This window comes from Fukomys damarensis, unplaced genomic scaffold (assembly GCF_012274545.1).
Source record: "Fukomys damarensis isolate Sample0158 unplaced genomic scaffold, DMR_v1.0_HiC HiC_scaffold_4, whole genome shotgun sequence".
NCBI classification, from domain to species: Eukaryota; Metazoa; Chordata; class Mammalia; order Rodentia; family Bathyergidae; genus Fukomys; species Fukomys damarensis.
This window is the reverse complement of record NW_022900916.1, coordinates 27,474,360-27,494,760: the sequence shown is the minus strand read 5'-3', so window position 1 is coordinate 27,494,760 and position 20,401 is coordinate 27,474,360. Positions and strand designations below refer to the sequence as shown.

General features: G+C 41.2%; 1 long non-coding RNA gene across 2 annotated transcripts in view; it reads left to right on the top strand.

The window, feature by feature from the left end:
* LOC104864961 overlaps window positions 1-9,444 on the top strand; it is a 152,929-nt gene extending 143,485 nt beyond the window's left edge. For both annotated transcript variants that reach the window (XR_781023.3, XR_781024.2), the window contains one exon: window positions 9,374-9,444. This is a non-coding gene — a long non-coding RNA (uncharacterized LOC104864961). The remainder of the gene's footprint in view (window positions 1-9,373) is intronic.
* The last annotated feature ends 10,957 nt before the right edge of the window (window positions 9,445-20,401 follow it).

Sequence of the window (20,401 nt, the reverse complement as noted above, 5' to 3'; positions counted from 1 at the left end):
GAGGTGGTGGTGGGGAAGATGGGAAGGCACTTTCCAGACCTGTTGCACGGGAGCAACAGCTGTTCGGGTGCGGCGCGTGGGGGAGGGATCTGTTGGGGTCGGGAGGGAGGGTGGTCCGCAAAGCCGCGGGGGGAAGGGGTTCGGGGAGGGGCGAGGAGCCCGGCCGGTGCTGGGGCCGTGAGCTAGGGGCGAGATTTGTGCAGATGGGGTCCGCGGAAAGCTCTGCTTTGTGGGGCAGGGAGAATCCCGAGGAATGAGTGGGTGGAGCAGAGGGGAGCGGACAGAATAGAGGCGAGTTCCCTGGGCTGGGCGCGGACTGTGGGGAGACCCGAAGTAGAGTGGTGGGAATGGCTGAAGGAAGAGGAGGCCCTCGGAGCCTTGCTTTTCTGGGCTGTCCCGTCTGCAGGGCCTTACCCGGGCCTGTACTCCCCCCTCCTCCAAAATCTTTCTGGTCCAGGAATTCGTCCTCCTGTAGACTCCCTCCCCACCAGCTTTCCAGATGGGAAGGTAAAAAGTTGTCACAAGTAAGATGGAATAAGTAAGTTAGCTGCTTGCAAAAGTTTAAATAACATGACTGAGGAGGTGAGGGTTCGACTGGGAATCGGTTCTAATCTGGGGGTGGGGAGAAAGAAAGGAAGGTGTTTGATTCCAGCAGTCCATTTGGTATGACATTGCGACCAGAATTTGTCATACCGGGCTGTTAGAACACCATTCTGCTGGGCATTCGCTTCTGCTGACTGCCGCAGTAACTTTCCATAATTAATGACCCATTCCATTATCAGTCGCATCCTGAGCTAAATTGCTTGTAACGAGTTTTCTCCTTTTCTTGGCTGGGGCTGGGGGGAGCACACCTGCAGGAGGATACTTCTAGAGGAAGACAGCCCGTTTGGTCTTTTGAGGCAAAGTTCTGAGACACTCCGACTCTGAGTATGATAGAAGTCAGTGCACTACAGAACTTTGTCTCTAGAGGCTGTGGTCGCCGCCTCCGCTGCGAGGGCTCCGGGCGCCAGGTTGGGTGGGGTTGGGTGGCCCTAGTGGCCGCGTTGCTGTGCTTTTCTTTTAGGGGAGGGGCCAAAGGGGAGTCTAGTGTTGTTCCAGAAACTTGATCAACTCAGTGGATTAAACATCGTACAGGGGAACCTCCCCTCATCTCTTCATCTTCTCCTGGAGGAGTCGTTACTGCAGAGATTTGGGGGAGGGGGAGTTTAAAAAAAGAAAAGATGAGCTCTAGGTTTTTCAAGGTTGTTTTTTAAAATATTCAAAAGACTGGCTTCACTTTTTGAGCGAGGGGAGGTGAGCCACAAATTTATTAATGTGTGTGTGTGTGTGTGTTGGTGTGTGTGTGTGTGTGTGGTGTGTGTGTGTGTGTGGTGTGTGTGTGTGTTGGTGTGCTTTACATTATACGAAGCAAAACTGTACCGTTCCAGAAGGAAATGTATTTGTTCCAAAACTTAAGTGACCTGCTAGATAAATGAGAGCCTACAAGGACTGAGTTTGGAGATCTCTCAATTCTGTTTCTGATTTAGGACCAGTTCGCTTTGTTTTTAAAAGTAGGTTTTATTAATGAAAAGGAAGCCCTTTTTCCAAGATAGCATTTTGAAGACAAGGTAGGTGTCGGCGGGGTGAGGGGAGGTTATCTTTTTCGGCTGTGAGTTACTTCATTCACAAGGAGAAACTGCTTTTTTGGACTCTAATGGAATGTGGGCTGTGGTTGGCGAGTTCCTATCAATGAACTGCTCTGTGCAGTTGGCAGTGACTGGTACCAAATTGCAGTCCGATTCCATGGATGTTGCTTCATTTTGGTTTTATGGGCTTTTGGCTGGAAAGCTGATCAATCCAAGAAATTACAAAAAACTCATTAACAGAGGCACTTATCCAAAATATTTGCAAAGTTTTGCTGGGTGCCAGGCTCAGGGCACATAGTGATAAGTAGAAAGGCAATGATGCTTGTGCCCATATTGCAGACCATTGGGTAAGGAAAAGACCTGGCTAATCTGTGCGATACTGGAGAATCCTTTGGGTTGCCTGTTTGTGTCTCTGGGAGGTCCTTCATTAAAAGAAGAACAGCCGCCATTTTGTATTTGAATGTGTTCCAGCTGGGTTATCACTCATTGAGAGAGGTGATAATGGAGGAAGGATCAATGGAAGTACTCAGTTGCTTGATTAAGAACCTTAATGGGAGGACATACAGGTTGCTTTTCACAGGAATGCTGTGCCTTGATGCTCAGGTAACCTGTTGGCCGTCTTTTCTGGTGATTATCCATCCTCCTACCTTTCCATCACTGACTGTTTTGTCTCATTTCCTCAACTCTTCATCCAAAAGATAGCTGACTTATATTTATGCAGTTAAATAAAGTGATTTAAATGTAGGTACTACTTTTTTATTCATTTGAGATGTAAGGTATGCTTATTTGCAAAGAGGATTCTTTTTTCTGATTTTTGTGTACAAATATGTCCACAAGATATTCTGCAAATACTGAACCCCTTAAGCCAATTCTGCAAGAGAATGTATCATGCAGTGGAGTGGTTGACTAGGAGAGTGGTCATCTATGCAAAGCATTAGGTCAGAATTTTATCTCCAAGAACGGGTAAAGTTTGGAGTCTTGACAGGATTCTGTCTGATTTGACTTTATGATTAAATGATTTGCTTAGAAATTTTTTTCTTGGGTTAGAAAGGACTATTTAGACAAGATGGCTATGTTTACTCTAGTGTCAAGGATGCCAGGAGTAGGAACTGGGAAAATCTGTAGTCTGGGGATGTTGACCAGAGTGTCCCATAGACTGTGGTCAATCAGCTTCGGGTACATCACAACCACCTGAGTATCAGGTGTAATCCTAGATGCCAAGGGTGCAGCTGTGGAAAAAAATAGGCCCAAATCCCTGTCCTCTTGTAGGTTATCCTTGTGCAAGAGGCAGACAATACAAACTAAGTAGAAGCATGCTACAGAAGGGAGAACAGGAATCCTGGGAAGGGCATGGTGTTACTTTAACCCAGCTTGCTGGGCCAAAGGAAACCATTACTGGAGGCCTACTTTGCACGGGCCAGGCCCTCCTGCCTTTACATTTCAAGTAAATGAATTGAGTGACGGATGTAGCTGAAAAATATGTCACTAAACATAGGTAGCTTTTCACTTTTAAAGGGCGATTTTATTTTCAAAAATAGGTGGGAATGGAGTGGGGGTAGTGCTAGATCTTCCATGAAGGAGAAGGAGCTAAGGAACCATGTCCCTGGGCCTTTTATGGTTGATCTGTGTACAACAAGCAGCGGTATCTTCCAGCCTTAAATTTCTAGGTAACTTTGCATTTCAAAGAAGATTAACTAAAAATTCCAGGTACTCAAATATTCTTTTGATAGTTGATGATAGGGTATTCCTTGGGATCCCCAGGAGCCACAAGTGTGCTACTGTTAAGTCCACATGATGTTCGGGAAGCACTTTTTTGTTCCTAAACTTGTCTCTTGTTATTTGACTTAAAATATTCGTGTGGGGATGAATATCGCACAGGGAATTTCATGGAGCAATCACTATAGGCACAGGAAGCCTTAGAAATACAAAAGCTATACACAGGAGAAAAAGGATTCTTTGCTAACACTGCATAGGTACTGTGAAAGGAATAAAAACCCCTGGTAGCCTTGGTGGAACCAGCTGGAAGATGCTGTCTCTTTGACAGATCCTTGGCAATATTAGACATGAGCCTTAGCATTCTGAAATAGGTTCCAGGATAGCTAGCAGTGGCTTCACCAGAGAACGTCCCCCAAAATGATTTCTTGGCTTTGTTTCTTAGATTTGCCATTCTCTCTGCCTAGTTAATAGGGAAAAATACACACACAAAAGCTAATGAACAGTACTTAATTTGTGTCAAGGACTGTCATGAGCTTCACATTCATTAAATCATTTATTCTAGGAGGTCAACAAATATCATCCCCATCTTACAGATAAGAAAATGGAGGCATAAAGTGATTAAATAACTTAACTCAGTCACTCAGTCAGTGGTAGAAGCAAGATGAAAATGAGGTAGCCTGGATCAGAATCTGTGCACTTAGCAGTTGGGTTACATGTGTATCATGTAGGTGCCTGAGTGGTTAGGGTGTGGTATAAAGCCCAGAAGTGTAGGTTCAAAGTTAAAAGCACTGAGCATATTAGGGCTTAGCTCACTGTAAATCTTTAGTTTGTTGTTAGCATGTGAGATTAGCTTCTGAGGTGGTTGTAGCACTACTCTGGGAATTACTTTACTATTTTGAGTTTACTAATCACTTTTGCCATTAAACAGAATTGAATGCTGAGAAAAAGAATGGCAGCTTCCTAAAATTATCTTTGTTGCTATAATAATAGGAAAAACAATAGAAGTAGAAAATACCTAAATTGCATGAATGTGTTCATTCAGCAACCTTTGAGTTCCTACCATGTGTCAGTCCCTGGATATAAGCCATTTTGGTGTAACACACAAAGAGTACTGCTATATCAACATGGAATATCCAGGAAGGCTTCCCAGAAGAGGTGATAACTAAGCTGAGTATTGAATAACATTTAAGTACATGAATGAAGGAAAAGGCATTCCAGTTCAAAAAAAGGAATAGCAAGTACAGACTCATTGGAATATGCAACAGTATATAGTTTTATATGTGGCAGACTTAAAGGACACATAGGTGAGCAACTGGAAATGGGGATATGGAGGTTGTTAGGTGTAGACCACGAGGGACTTGTATGTTATGTTTAACAACCTGAACTTCATCCTGAAAGCCATAGGAAGCCACCACAAAAGGTCTTAAGCAGGGAAATAGCCTGATCAGCTCTGCCTTTGTAGAAAATGTATTCTGACAGCAGAGAGAAGATAGATTGTATGAAGGCGGATGACCAGTTATGAAGCTGTTAGAGAGCGGGAGACACAGTGAGAGCAAGTAACTGTCTCGGATGATCCCACACCTTTCCCTAGGTCAGCAAGTCTTTCTGCTTGCAGTCTTAGCCCACCCACATCCCTTTGGTTGCTGACCTGGGGCAAGGTGTGGGATTGTCCAAGACATCTTGTTCCCGAGGTCCTTATATGTATTTGCTGGTAGCACTAGTAGGGAATAAAATTGGTGCTCAACTGTGTTGTGTATAGTATTTACAAATGTGAAACTTGTTTAGCTGTAATCCCAAATTAACCCTAGAAGTATAAAATTAGAAATATCTTTAACCTTTTATGGCATATACTGGAAATTTTATCCTCTAATCAAATCTAAAAAGTCAGCCATTGCCAAAATATACCCAAAGTATACATGGGGGTTGGGGCCTAATAGGATTGTGAATAGGAATATTACCAAGGGTTGGGGCAGACTTGAGTTTGACACCAACAAGGAAGACTGAAGGACTCTGGTGCTGGCAAGAGTGGGAGCTGCTATCCTGCTTAGCCCTCCAGGGGTGAAAGGAGAGACTGGATCCTGGGGAGCCGAGGCTATAGGAGCCAGTTGCCCAACCAGATCTATGCGTTTGGGGAGGAATACAGCCAATGCTAACCCAGCACTCTTCACTCTCCTCTTCACCGGTCTTCTGCCATTGCTTCCCATTGGCTGAAACCAGTTTAACTGGAAGCTGGAGGAACCCTGTGGGTACAGTCCTTGAAGTCAGCCAAAGACAGGAGGTGAAGGCAGAGAATGGCTCAGGAGCATCAAATAGAGAATTGCCAGGATAGATTTTTGGGGAGATGTCCTGCCACTTCTGTGCATACACAAAAAGGATGGTATGAGAAATCATCTGACTGAAATATTCCTTCTGGAAAATTAGTTCAGTGGTTCTGCCACCTGCTTTGCAAGCACAAGGTCCCAAGATCGATCCCCAGTACCAAAAGTAAAAAAAGAAATATTCCTAAAACCATCTTCAAAGTCCTCAATGTCCATTTTTTTCTCACATAGTGTTATCTTCTATGCCATCAGGGACACCAGTCCAGGCAGTGTTTCTTAGCAGATGCTCTGCTGTTGTCTCTGCATACAAGCCACTGGTATGCCTGCAAAGTTTGAAACAAATTTTAAATATACACAGCATAAAATTTAACTCTAACCATCTTTACATGTATGCTTCAGTGGCATTAAGTATGGTTGCATGATGTATGTGCAACCATCATCATCATCTATCTCCAGGTCTTTTTTGTCACATCAAACTGAAATCCTGTACCCCTTCAACAATAACACTCCACGATACTGGGATTTTCTTGACTTCTCCAGAAGATACCAGCAAAAGATTATCAGAGTGATTTTCTGCAAATGGAAAATGTCAGTGACACCATTCCACATGCTGACAGCATTTATAAAATATTGGTTATAAGATGTGTCCTAATTTCAGAGATGTTAAAATGTGGGGAAAATGTGTTGCTTAGAATCTCTGAAATATGAGAATGTTTTTTACAGCAGACCTCATCAGTGTGCCATGAGTGGATTTTCAGGTTGGGTAAAGACTTGTTCTTGGCTATCTTCTGGGAGGCTGTGGACAACCTAAGACACCTGGAATCCTTCAGCTGAGAATTATTGGCTTTGAGTACCATTATCTGTATCCCAATGTAGCCTAAAATGTAATTTTCTATGTGTAATGTGACATGAAAAAGGCTAGGAAGCACACCGCTGACAGATCTCCATCTTTATTCCAGCTGGACTTCTGGGTTTATATTTAATGCAGCAGCATCTGTGTGTATCAACACACAGGGGATACTGATGGAGGAGCCATTCAAATATACATCATGCAACCTCAAAAAACTAGGGCTGGAGGTCCCATTTGACCCAGCTATCCCTCTACTGAGTATCTTTCAAAGGAATTAAAAGAATCATTCCACAGCAATATATATACACCCATGTTTATAGTGGCACAGTTTGTAATAGCCAAAATTGGAAACAGCCCGATTGACCATCACCTGGAGACGGGATTGAGAAGATATGGTCTTTCTATAAAATGGAGTACTACTCAGGCATAAAGAATGAGAAATGAGTAGTTTCTAGCAAAATGGATGCATATTGAGGCCATACTCTTTTAAGTGAAATAAGTAGGACACACCTGTAAATACCAAACAGTTTCTCTGATGTGAAAAACTACAAGTATAAATAGGGTTCAAATTGTATAACATAATGAGAAATAGGAAGAAAAGGGCTAAAGGAGTGGGGGAAGTGGGAAGGGTAGGGGAAAGGAAATAAGGGAGAAGAAATGAGAAAAGGAAAAAATGGAAACAAAGTCTTTGCAAATAGGGAAGGGTGGAGGGGGTGGAGGGAAGGCAAGTGTATAGGGAAAAAATAAGAACCGAGATAAGCCATGTAGAGGTACAAGATCCCAATGATGAATGTAACTGTACTGTATACCTAAAAAGTACCAATAAACTCAATAAAAAATAAAACAAAAACAAATCTACATCATCTGATGAAGCAACAAACCTGCCATTTCTGAGGCTAGAAGATGCGTCCAAGCCCTTGAGACCCATTCTGCATCATGCTAGAAAGCTAAACAGAATTGACCTAGGGACACCAACCACAATAAAATCTTCACATTCCCTCTGAACCAACAATTCTATTTGTACTGGTTGGAACAATCTTGGTTTTATGGTAATATAAACTCAAACACAACTTGGGCTGAATGGAAAACTAACTTACTTTTCAAGAAGTCTAGAGGTAGGGAAACCCCAGGGTTGGTTAACTCAGCAGCTCAGCAGTGCTTTAAGAATCTGAGTTCTTATCTCTCAGCTCTCTGTCATCCTCAGTTTCGTTACCTCTTTTTCAGACTGGGTTCTCTCAAAGCTATGTGAAAGATGAAGCAACTCCCAGCATGATGTTCTCACAATGTTTCTGTGCCCCTTGTTTTCAAGACTTCAAGCTACTTTGTGCTATTCTCCATTGGGCAGAATTGAGTTGGATACTCACACATTAACCAATCACTGCCAGTGGAAATTGGATCATCTGACTTGCTTAGACCAATCTGGACTTGAGTCCCAGTCCTGAGGAGTTGGGGTAGACCCTGAACCAAGTCAATTCTATTAGCAAAGAAGAGATAAGCAAATGTTTTGTGGGTACACAAGCAAACAGTGTGTGCTGAACTACTTTTAGGGAGAAATCTTATGAAACAACTCCACAGTGATTGTACACTCTGCAGTATTTACAGGCAAATAAATAAAATAAGATGTCTACCAATAAAGGGTCAGTAAATAAATGATAATTCAGCCATAGAATGAAATGGGTACTAGCAAAGAATGAGATGTGCACAGTATGGAAAGTGAACATGATGTAGGATCTCAGTAAACTTATTGACCCCTTTTTTATCCCTCTAAGTGAACTTATGTACATAGAATTTGTGTGTTATGGTCTGAAAGGGATTAATATAAGGGTAGGAGTTATGGGGAGAGGAATTTTCGTTTAAAAGTTTATATGCTTCTGATTGGCTCTTTAGAAATAAAGTACTATTTTTGTGATTACAAAAATGTTTGCCACATGGGTAGAAGGCAACTAGAAAATAATAGGGCAATGTTATACTACTAGTAATGAGATAATAATCCATTCCTGCATTGCAAATACATATATAAAGAAGTAGAACTTTATTATTGTTTCTTTTGAAGTCTCTTGTGTACTTTGGGTGTGCCTAATCTTTAGTAGTTCAACCGGGCTATCTGAAGTGACAGCAACTAACCTCATGTGGGTAGTTTAAAATTCATTAAAATTAAAATTTAGCTCCTTAGTTGCACTAGGCACATTCAAGTGCTCAACAAAGTTGGGCACGGAAGGCTGAAGTATGAGGATTGCTTAAGCTCAGAGTTCCAGGCTAGCCTAGGCCACATAGACCCATCTGTAAAGTCAATAAAGTACTCACCACCTCACATAGCTATTGGCTACCTTGTTGGACAGCGTGGATTATAGAACATTTCCACTATTGCAGGAAGGCATGCTGGACAGCCCTGTTCCAAGCCTGCTGTCTTGTAAGCATAGACAGAGTCTCTTGGTATCCAGGTGGCTTTGGACAAGATATTTACACCTCTTTTTTCCACAGGTTTCTACTCATTAAAACAGGAATAATGATAGTTTGTGGCTCACAGAACTGATAAGCAAATTAAAATTCTTTCAAATTCCTCACACATAATAAATCATGAATAAAACTACCTGGTATAATTGTTATTACGCACTATCTACCATTTGGATATGATTTATCACTCAAAACTTCGTCTACTGAAAGCCTGGTCCCCAATGTCATGGTATTGCAAGGTTGGGGAACTTATGAGGTCTGGCCTACTGGAAGAAAATGAGATTATGGGGATTGTCCCCCCAAACAGAATTACATTCCTGAAGAGACTTGATTCTCTGGAGACTAGAATAGGTCTTGAGGAATGAGTTTCCTCCGAACTGGAAGCTTACTTCTTTCTTTTTGTGTTGCAGCTCAAGGCCTTCATCAAAAGCTGAGCAAATGCTGCCACCGTATTCTTAGACTTTCCCTCCTCCAGAACTGTGAGCCAAAATAAACTTCATTATTTGTCACTTACCCAGTGTTGAGTACTTTGTTAGAGCAATAGAAAATGGGCTAAGACAAAAACCTTTCACCGGTATTGATTTAACATTTACGAAATGTAGGGTATTGTCCTTCTGCCATTTTATGTGTAAGATGAGGAATTATGAGTGAAACTTCCCTGTCACATGAGAAGTGGCAGGGCAGGGAGTCAGAGCCAACTGGTTCTGAGGCTCATGTTCCTTGTGTAACCTGTAAGTAACCTTTTTGTATGTGGGGAGGATTGGGGGGGAGTGCTGAGTTATTAACCTTCCCTCTGGTCTGCCTGCCTCCTCCCCTTTTCTCTTTCTGACAAAGAGCTGACTGGTCCAAAAAACCTACTAGAAGATTTCAGACTTTTCATTTTGTTTCTGACTCTTTCTCCTCACACCCCACCCCCACCCCCTGCCCCACGGCAGAGACACTGAAGATAAGAGGACAAGGAAATTTATTAGTCATATACCCAATTTTCTGTGGGGTATGCATTTTTCCATTTTCTTGTGGGTTTTCTAAAAGTTGAATAGCCCTTTTAAAGGAAACCACTTGTGACCAAATTAAGGAAGGGGAGCTCTTGGCAGAGGATGAAACAGGAAGAGGTGATTATCTTGAAAGCTTCTAATCATCCTGTGTCTGTTCTTGAAGGTTTAGTGACACATACCCTGGCGAGGGGGTGGGAAGCCATAGGAGCAGAAACTATGCTAAGCATTTTGAGGGTGGCTTGAGAGGAGACGTGGCAGTGGTTTTTCTCTTGCACACTGAGGAGAGACTTGCACCTGTCCGACACTTCTGAGCTGGACTTGGGTTCATCATCACTGTCAGAAATGGCACCTTAATTGGAACTCCTTTAAACCATTTTTTCTGATTCTGCAACCTGAAGGTAAGGATGAGCTGCTGTGGCAGCTCACAGAAGGAACTGGTGTCTGTGGACCAACTCTTGCTTTGTGCTGCATTTCGAAGCTACAGTTCCAGTTGGCTACTGTTTTCCTATGAGTCAACATTTATATTAAAGTTATTACCATGAGCTGAAGTGCTATGGAAAATACGCCTTCAGGTTTTTCAGTCTTCCTAAACTGTGTGTGTGTGTGTGTGTGTGTGTGTGTGTGTGTGTGTGTGTGTCTGTATTAAGAAGATGGAAAGACAACTCACGCAAGCTTTTGAAAGGCCAGTGAGAGCTGGTTTTTTAGGATCCTGTGTTGTTGTAGCTGGAGATCAGAGAAAAGGAAGAGGATGGTTAAGAAAGACAAGCTTAGGCTATGAAGCTATTTCACATAAAAAGATGAACAGGAATTAGTTATGTGTACCCTGTGAAAACTGAAAATTGAATCCAGCCTGTCCTAGCTTCCAAGCAGTAGATTTGGAATCATTTGAGACATTCACTATGTAGTGGATTCTGGGTAATTTAGCTTGATAAATAGTATTTAACTAGAAAAACAGGAAGTAGTAGACTTTAATGTTTTTGTGTCATTTCTTCCTCCCCAACCCAATTCATGAGGTTTCCTTTTGTGGCCAAAATATAACTTTTTAAAAATATATTTTAGTACAGCACCTAGAACAATGGCTACTTTGGCTTCAAGTCCGAAGTGTGTGAAGATGAGTTGCTTCAGTATAATTTGTTGCTATATCCAATATCCAACACCTTGCCCGGCACATGTTGGCCGTTCCATGAATATCTGAATGTGTTACTCAATTAATAGGTATGAATCTCTGTGTGTGTCCTTAAGTATCTTGACTTGGAGAGTTAATGTAATTTCAATGTATTTCTCCTGGTGTTGGCTCCCTTAATGCTTGATATAAAGTTGAGATAACCATGCCCTTCCACATAGCTGCTTTACAAGTTTTTCTTCCGTGGGATTGAATTAAAGCATGAATTTTTCTTCCAACATTTCTTTTTAGGTTGATCCTGGTTTGGGAAGCTTCCAGCCTGGGGTGATTAAAATCCAAGGAAACTTTTCTCTTGGCTCTTCCAGATGCCAGCACACCTTCTCTTCATTAAAACAATAACACCACATCTCTGATTAATGAGATAAAGGCCAAAGTCTTCAAACTAGAATAGTGTACCCAATAAGACATATGGAGACTTTGAAAGGGGTATTGGGCATTGAAGTGTTCAATTGTGTGTCTCCAACTTTCCTCTTAACAACTCCTTAAAATTGTCTTGTATCAGAACACTTAAGGCTCTAGATTATTTATCTTCTACCTCTCCCCTTTCCGTCTTCCTTATCCTATGCTACAAAAGAAAGGCACTGCTCTCCCATCTCACGTATTACTAAAGTGCATTGCCAGAGATATAAAAACCTTGGAAATAGCTCCAAAGGATAATTTCACTGGATAACACATTTATTGAATGCCTATTAACTGCAGCACTGTTTACAATAGCCAAGAAATAGAAACCACGTAAGTGTTCATTCACTGATGAATGGATAAAGAAAGTGTGGCACATATACACAAAGGGATACTATTCAGCCATGAGGAGGAGGAGGAGGAGGAGGAGGAAGAAATCCTGTCATCTGTATTAATGTGGATGGAACTGGAGACAATAATCTTAAGTGAAGCAATCCAGACCCACAAAAACAAGGACCACACAGTTTCACTTATATGGAAGCTAAGAAAGAGGCTGTGGGAAGAATAGGGAAAGGTTGTTAATGGGTCCTAAGTTGCGGTTGGATTAAGAGCAAAAAGTTCTAGTGTGCTATTGTACAGTAAGTTGCCTATAGATAACAATAATATAGTGTATGTTTCAGAAAGCTAAAAGAAAGGATTTTGAATGTTTTCCCCATAAGGAAATAGATACATTAAAATTGATATAAGCATTGCATGATGTATGCATATATTGAAATATCCCTGTTAGTGTGTACAATTTTTGTGTTTTATATATCAATTTACATTTTAATTTAAAAATCACTGGATTTCAGTGGTTAACATATAAATATGGGTAAATATTCTGATTATTTCAGATTATCACCTCTAGAGGCCAGGGTGTCTTGGTAACACAATTAAGATAGTTATACATTAGGGAGCCACTCTGCAACTATAATCCTGAAACAATTCATACTCAGGCAGTAGCATAAAATCTCATAAGGAGGCTGTACAAACATAGCTGAAGTTTAGAAGAACCTTATCCTAGGGACAGCCTGCTTATCATACACAATCCTTTAAGTTATACAACATATGGCAGCCCTGTTGTAGTTCATGCCTCTAATAAATACTTACTGAGTGACTACTGTGCCTGGCATCATGCTAAAAGATGGATAAATCCTAGTAAGCAAAAGGACACAGCCTGTCCTTAGCTAGGGTCAGTGTAAGTCTCTTGAGGAAGGTCAGGTGAGATTTAAGGGAACAGGGCAGGGAAGAGATAGGAAAACCACAGAGAAAACCTGCAATACATGTAGTAAAAAGTAATGCTGCTTATTATTGTTACCAGTATTAATGCTAACCCTAGTTACTGCCCTTGGTATCACTAGTTAGGTCATGTGCATCTTGTTCAAAGTCACCATTGGAAAGCACATCAATCTGGTGGCTGGTTTTTCACATGCCAAGCAGTTTTAAGCACTTGACATGCTTTGCCTCATTTACTAATCACAATAACTTAGTATCATCTCTATTGTACCAGTTAGGTAACTGAAACACAGAGAGGTTAAATAACTCTTTCAAGGACACAGGGCTATTAAATGGTGGGGCCAGGATTTGATCCCAGATCATCTGGCTCTATGATAGTGAGTCTATTCTTACAATATAATCAACAATGAACATTTAGAGCACAGTTGATCTGGATCAGACTTTATGCTAGACTCTTTACCTAGATTATCTAATTTGACTTTCATAATCTAGTCACTCTGTACTGTATTATATCTAATTTATAAAGAAATGGAGGCATAAGACAAGTAAGTTATTTGCCTGACATTACAAAGCTGTGAAATGGCAAAGCCAGGAGGTGGAGGCAGCATTCTGATGCAGACCCCCCAAAGATCATGTGTAAAGCTCAGCAGCTGGCTTGAGAGCCAGTTCTCCCAGGAATGGCCAGACCCTATGGTCTTACTATAAATAGGTTTCCCTTCCTTGGGGCCTGTTGGGCCACCTTTTACTCCATCACTTACATCACTCATCTGCCATTGGAAGTGGCCAGTGTCTTAATGTACCATGTAAGTAAGTTCAAACCATCTTTCCCTAAAACCTGGGGACTTGGGATGTAGTGTAATAGTAGAGCACATGGTTAACATGAACAGGCCCTGGATTCAATTGCCAGTCTCTAAATAAAAGTAATCAATCAGTCTGCAGCATCATTATTTTATGGACTGAAAAAGTGCCAGAGTTGCTTTGAGGATCAGAGTAGGGGGTATCGCTGGGCGTGGTGGTGCACACCTATAATCCCAGCATTTAGGAGACTGAGGCAGGAGGATCACTGTGAGTTCAAGACCAGCCTGGGCTACAAAGTGAGTTCCAGGTCAGTCTCAACTACATAGTGAGAACCTGTCTCAAAAAAACAACAAAACAAAACAAAAAAAACAAATAACAAAACAAAACAAAAAAGCAGAGTAGGGATGTAATAGTCACACGGAATCCAAGTCTTCAAAGAGGAAGCACAAACTTTGATGTGACATGTTTTCACAATGGTATAGTTTAGGATAGAACATCATCAAACAACATAATAAAAAGGAAGATTGTTTATTTCATCCACAGGAGTCATTATTTGAATTTAAAATATTGGTGTGAAATGGCAGCTGTTGACTTCTTTGTTTTACAAATGAGCACTCACAAATATATGGATATCCCTCCAACCAGTTGACTCTGAGGCCAAACTCCTGGCCCAGTAGTGTCCAGTTCATAGTTGAGATTCAGACTCTTGGTGTAATACCTGCTAACTGCACTCAAGGGCAGAGAGTCAGCAAAGACAGGTATGCTTATGTGTGGCAGGGCCTCTGGGCTCAGAGAATAGTTGCCCCAACCCAACTCCCAGTGAAGGATTTGCTTTTTTAAAAACTAATTAATTAATAGTACTTGACATTGAACTTAGGACCTTTGTACTGAGCTATAACCTCAGCCCTTTTAATAAATTTTTATTTTGAAATAGGATTTAATAAGTTATGTTTCCTGGGTTGGGCTCAAACTTTCAATCCTCCTGCCTCAGCCTACCAGAATGCTAAGATTCTAGGTGTGTGCCACCATGCCCAGCTAGGATTTGTTTGTTTAGTGAATATTTACTGAAGACCTATTTCTTGGCAGACACTATTAGTACTTGTTCTCCAAAGATGAATAAGATGTGATACTTATCCTGTAGAGACCCAGAAACTGTTATGATAGATAAATGTGTAAACAAATTATTGCTCCATATGGAAGGAGGTGGGTATGGACAAGGCTATGGGGGAACCAAGGGAGCAGTGGCCATCTTGTGCCAGGAATGACGGTCAAGAAACACTTCCCACAAGGGATGCTCTAGATGCAAGCCTTGAAAGATGAAGAGCCTTGAGACAAAAAGATCAGAGAGGAACATTCAAGATAACACAACATGCACCAATGTGTGGAATCACTGAACTCTGTGGGAGGATTGATATCTAGTACAGCTGTTGTAGTACGGAGGTGTATGTGTAGGAGCCAGGAGACAAGGTGAATGTGTTAGTTACTTTTCTTTTATTGCTGAGACAAAATATACAACACCCAAAATTAAAGGGGGAAAGGTTTATTTAGCTCACAGTTTGTAGAGGTTTCAGTCTGTTATCAGCCAGCTACAAGGCAGGATGATACAGGGTAGTGGGGCAACAGTTCATGGAGGCACAAGACAGCAAAAGCAACAAGGGACCTTAACAATGTCTTTCTCCTTCTTTCATCCCATCCAAACTACTGGGATTAGGACAGCGCCAAACCAGTCACTCACATGTAAAGGTTTAGTCATCACACACCCTTAATGACAGCATCATACATTCTAGATTCAGCCAATTCTGAAAAAGACTGCATGAGGCTTTGGGGGGACATCTAGACACAAGCCATAGCATTCCACCTCTGGCCCCCCAAAGACTCATTCATATCCCTTTATGCAAAAAAAGCATTTAGTCCATCTCCAAGAGTTGCCAAAGTCCTAACAGTTTCAGCATTGCTGAAAAGTCCAAGTCCAAAGTCTCCTCTGAGATTTAAGGCAAACTCTTAGCTGTAAGCCCCTGTACAAATGAAAGAAAGTCAAACACTTCCAACATTTAATGGCACAAGATAGGCATTCCATTCCAAAAGTTATAAACGGGATACAAAGGAATGGGACCAAAGTAAGACCAAATCCAGCATGGCAAACATTAAATCCCACAGTTCCACTTCCAGTATCCCCAATATTCTGTGGCAAGATGTGAACTCCAAATGATTTGGGTGGCTCCATCCCTATGGCACTTCTGGTGGTTCTAGCTCCCATGGCTTCTCTCTTGAGCTGCTTCTGCTCCCTCCTTGAAGTTTTCCTCTGATGATCCACACTCTTGATTTCTTCAAATGTCTGGAGTCTCCACTGAACCTTCAGCTTCACACTCACAGCCTCACACACTGCCTTCTCAGGGGCACCCTGCCCGGCCTCCCAGGCCTTCTTCTGAAATCTGGGTGGAAGTCTTCCTGAATGCACATCTCTTGCATTCTGCATGCACCTAAAACCAGTACCACATGGGTGACGCCAAGGTCTTCTGTCAGTTACAGCTGTAGCCAGGCTTCCTTCTCTCTTGGCTATTAGAGGTCCAGTTTCTATGAACCAAATCCCAAGGAAAACTTCTTTAAGCTGCCATTTGGAAGCAACTTCCCTAGGCCACTGCCATTCTGGAACATGGTGCTCTAGGGACTCTCTTAAGCAAAGTCTTTCATTTTGCAATTTTGAGGCTGCAAAGCCTGGTGCCCTGCTGCTTCTTTTGATGCCCTTAGGCTATCTTTTCTATTGTCTTGTTCCTTCTCAGCAATTGAGATTTCCTCTGCTCTATATTTTCAGCCTACAGCTTTACTGGAGATTCCTTTCTGGCCAAACTCAAACACTTCAAATAATGCTGCTCGGCTCTTTGCTCTTGATTCTCAACATAGATCTGGCTAAAAGCCTACCATGTCAGCCATGCCATGGCCTCAACATTAGACTGCCTTGAAATTTCTTCTGAAAGATTAATTAGTCTGCCACTTTAATCTCAGACTCAGACAAAGTCTCTGGACATGAGAAAAGTGCAGAAAAACTTTCTGCCAAGGCATTAACACACATTGTCTGGAGTCCAGCAGCCAATGCAGTCCTTTCTCCCAGCAGAAACTTCCTGAGCCTGCTCTTTACCAGCTTTCTGGTCTTCTGAGCTTTGGCCAAAATCTCACATACAGAATGGCCTAAGGTGCTCCAGCTCTGCTTCTTCAGCTGGTATCTCCAAACCTTTTCTAACTCTACCCCTTCCCACAAGCCAGTTCCAAATGTTCTTGAGCCACATGGCCAGATAATGTCACACAAACAACCCCACTCCTGGTACCAAATTCTGTGTTAGTTTTCTCTTGTTGCAGAGACAAAATACTTAACACTCAAAGTTAAAAGTGGAAAGGTTTATTTAGCTCACCGTTTGTAGAGGTTCCAATCCATTGTTGGCCAGCTCCAAGGCAGGATGGCACATGGCAGAAGGGCAACAGTTCATGGTAGTGGAAGTCAGCAAAAGCAAAAAGAAATCCTTATAGCATCTCCCCCCATCTTTATCCCAACCAGACTACTGGGATTAGGGTGGTGTCAAACCAACCACTCATATGTAGTGGTTTAATCATACACCCCTTAATCATAGCATCATACATTTCAGACTCATCCACTTCTGAAAAAGATTGCAGGAGGCTTTGAGCGGACATCTAAAAATAAACCACAACAGTGACAGAGATAGAAAGAAATTATATAACATTGAGAACCTCATAAGCTATGGCAGTGTGGTCTCTGCAGGGCTCTTTGTAGGAAGAGACATAGTCAGGTGAATATTCTCTTCTGCAGCAGAGAGGAATATGATTTGGAAGGAGTGTTGGGTGTAGAACAGGAAGAAGAGAAGTAAATCTGAGAATGGTAGACCAGATATCAGGTTCCAATAAGAATAGTTCTGTGAAATTTCTCGAGAGATTGAGACAGTAGGATAGGTCAGCCTTAGTTTTGGCTTGAATATGGAAAGTAAGAGAAAAAGTGAAGTTTAGAAAGATTTAAAAGTACCTACTCCAACTACTTTTGGAGTTGGTAGTGGTGGCATAAAAAAGAAAAGAATATATACATGTAAGTTAACAGAAACTCAGCAGAATGTGGGAAGGGACCATAGTTGGCTCTCAAATTTAATCCTAAGAACCTTTGGTTTTTAGTTGAGCTAAATAATAATTATGTTTTAGGTTTCTTTGCATCTAGGTATAACCATGTGATTAAGTTCTGGCCAACAGGCTAAAAGTGACTTGTTTACATAACTCTGGACATCCTCTTTGAAAGACACCTGACTCTTATTCTTTTATTTTTTGTTCCTCACCCACCGTTTTACCTGGAACATGGTTTCCTCCATCTTCAATCATGAAAGCCAAAAGACCTCCAGAAATCTCAGCCTGAGCACCAAGGAGCTACATCCATGAAGACTTAGGGGAGCCAAGGTCCATATCTGCTCTAGACTGCCTGCTTCAGACTATACATGAAAAACACAAATTTGATTTGTTAATTTGATTTGCAGATGCATGTAGCTGAACTTTAATTAATTGACAACATTTCTTATGGGATGGATACATAATGTGGGGATTTTCCAATGTCATCAGTTCAAAGGAACTTCTTTATGGTTATTTACTGAAACATCTTGGACAATAGATGTTACTTTCCATAACTTCAGTTTCCATTGCTAGTAAATTTTTAGAAAAAAAAAGTCTTCCTGAGAAGACCCTTGGTCAGATGAGATGAGAGTTGTGGTGAAGTGCATGTTTAGATCTAACCTCTGACTTCCTGTGTAGTTGGTGTGTTTATTTACCATGTTTTCTCCTTCCTCATTTTTGATGTTTTTGCAAAGTCCTGCTGACTTCTAGAGCTAATTCCTAGAGATAGTAAACAAATTATGCTTAGTGCATCTTTCATAATCAAAACGGCTAATCCAGACCACCTAACACCAACAGTTCCTTAACTGTAGGTCACTCTTCCCTTGCTGTACTCCAGGGCCCAATACCAGACAGCTAGAGACAGGTCCTGTATCCTAGAATGCACTGGAATTATTCCAACTATCCAATCAAAAACTTGCTATCTTGGTTACTTTTTTTGGCACTGAGACAAAATACCCAAAACCCACAAGTTAAGGAAGAAAAGGTTTATTTAGCTCAAATTTGTAGAGATTGTAGTCCATAGTTGGCTGGCTCCAAGGCAGGCTGGCAGAGGAGCATTGCAGAAACAGTTCATGGTGGGCAAAAGACAGCAAAAGCGTGGAAGGGACAACTACAGTTTTTCTATCCCTTATATCTTATCCAGGCTACTTAGGGTGGGTAGTACTCACATCCTTAATCCTAGTACCCTCAATCCTAGCATTGCTCCATGAATCAATTCCAATGTCACACACTGTAGATCCAGTCACCTCTGAAAAAGCCCCACTTGTGACTGCATGAGACTTTGAGGGGATGTCTATTCACAAACCATAACACCTGCTAACCTGATTTTCCCTTGTCTTCTCCTGGAAACCACCCTAAAGGCTTTTACCTCTGTTTGCCCTTTAGTCCCTCTATCTCCTGACCAATCTTGGTGCTTCCCATGTGTCCCTGCATGCCACCCTGTTTCCAGGGATCTAGAAATGTGTTTAGACTTCCTCCATTGTGACAGTCATTTTCACATGTGCATATCTTGCCATTCCTGACTGAAAGAAATCCTAGGTACTCTTCAAACAGTGTGTTCCTCAACTTCCCTGACTGGAAGGCCAGTGTAACTCTTCAGCTAGAATGCTGATGAACTGTTTTGAAAGAAAGAAAGATGCAAGAGGGAGAAGACCCAATAAAATGATATTCATTCATATTCATGGCATTTGGTTTACCAAAGTGATAACTCAGTATTGCTGAGCATTTTTGCTTTAGATTTAATGAATAATTAGTTACTAATAAGTGAATGTTATTTAATCCTTGGAGTATATACATAATCATTTAGGTGCTTACTGTTTCTTTTCTCTGAATATTTGTTCTATTAATTTGTGTTTATGTAGCAATTATAAGCTGCATATTGTACTTTTATACACATAAATGATATGCTTAATAAGAAATAAAATATCTCCCCCTAGGAACTTATAGTTAAGAAACTGTGTTATTTAGAATTAATTTAAAACACTAGATGATTATGACTATGGCCACCTTTCATTTAAGAACGTACAATCTCTTCCTGAGCACCACAATTGAGTGTGTTGAGTCTGGCATGAGTCACCCCTACACATGGCACCAAGAACTTTATCCATTGCCTTCCTTCTTGTTACCAAGCACTGCTGCAGAAGCAATTACACATCCAGAACAGCAGTGTGTTAGCTGGAGCTGAGGAATCAATTACTCCTGGGGCCTGTTTAGTTCAACTATATCTATGATTGAAGCAACCCAGGGCATAAAAAATAGGTCTTTACAAAACAGATAGATTAAGGATAATAATTTACTTGACCATTGCATGCTCTTTTAATGTGAACTAACCCTATATATTTAAACATGATTTGATTTTTCTAAAAATATTCCATGTACTGTACAGGTGATTTTGGGGGCTGGTCTGTGGTATAAATGAGATCAGTCAGGGAGGCAGGACTTACAAATATGAAATATGTCAGTTTGTTGAAATTGTTCAACTTCTAAGTTGAGATATTCTTTAGGATATGTCATAGTGTGTTATGGAGCTTGATTGCAAGCTATTGCAGGATTAATTAAATATATAAAGTTCTAACATTCCTTAATACAATGTAAATGCTAACTGTTTTTGCAAGGGTATAAATGACTGC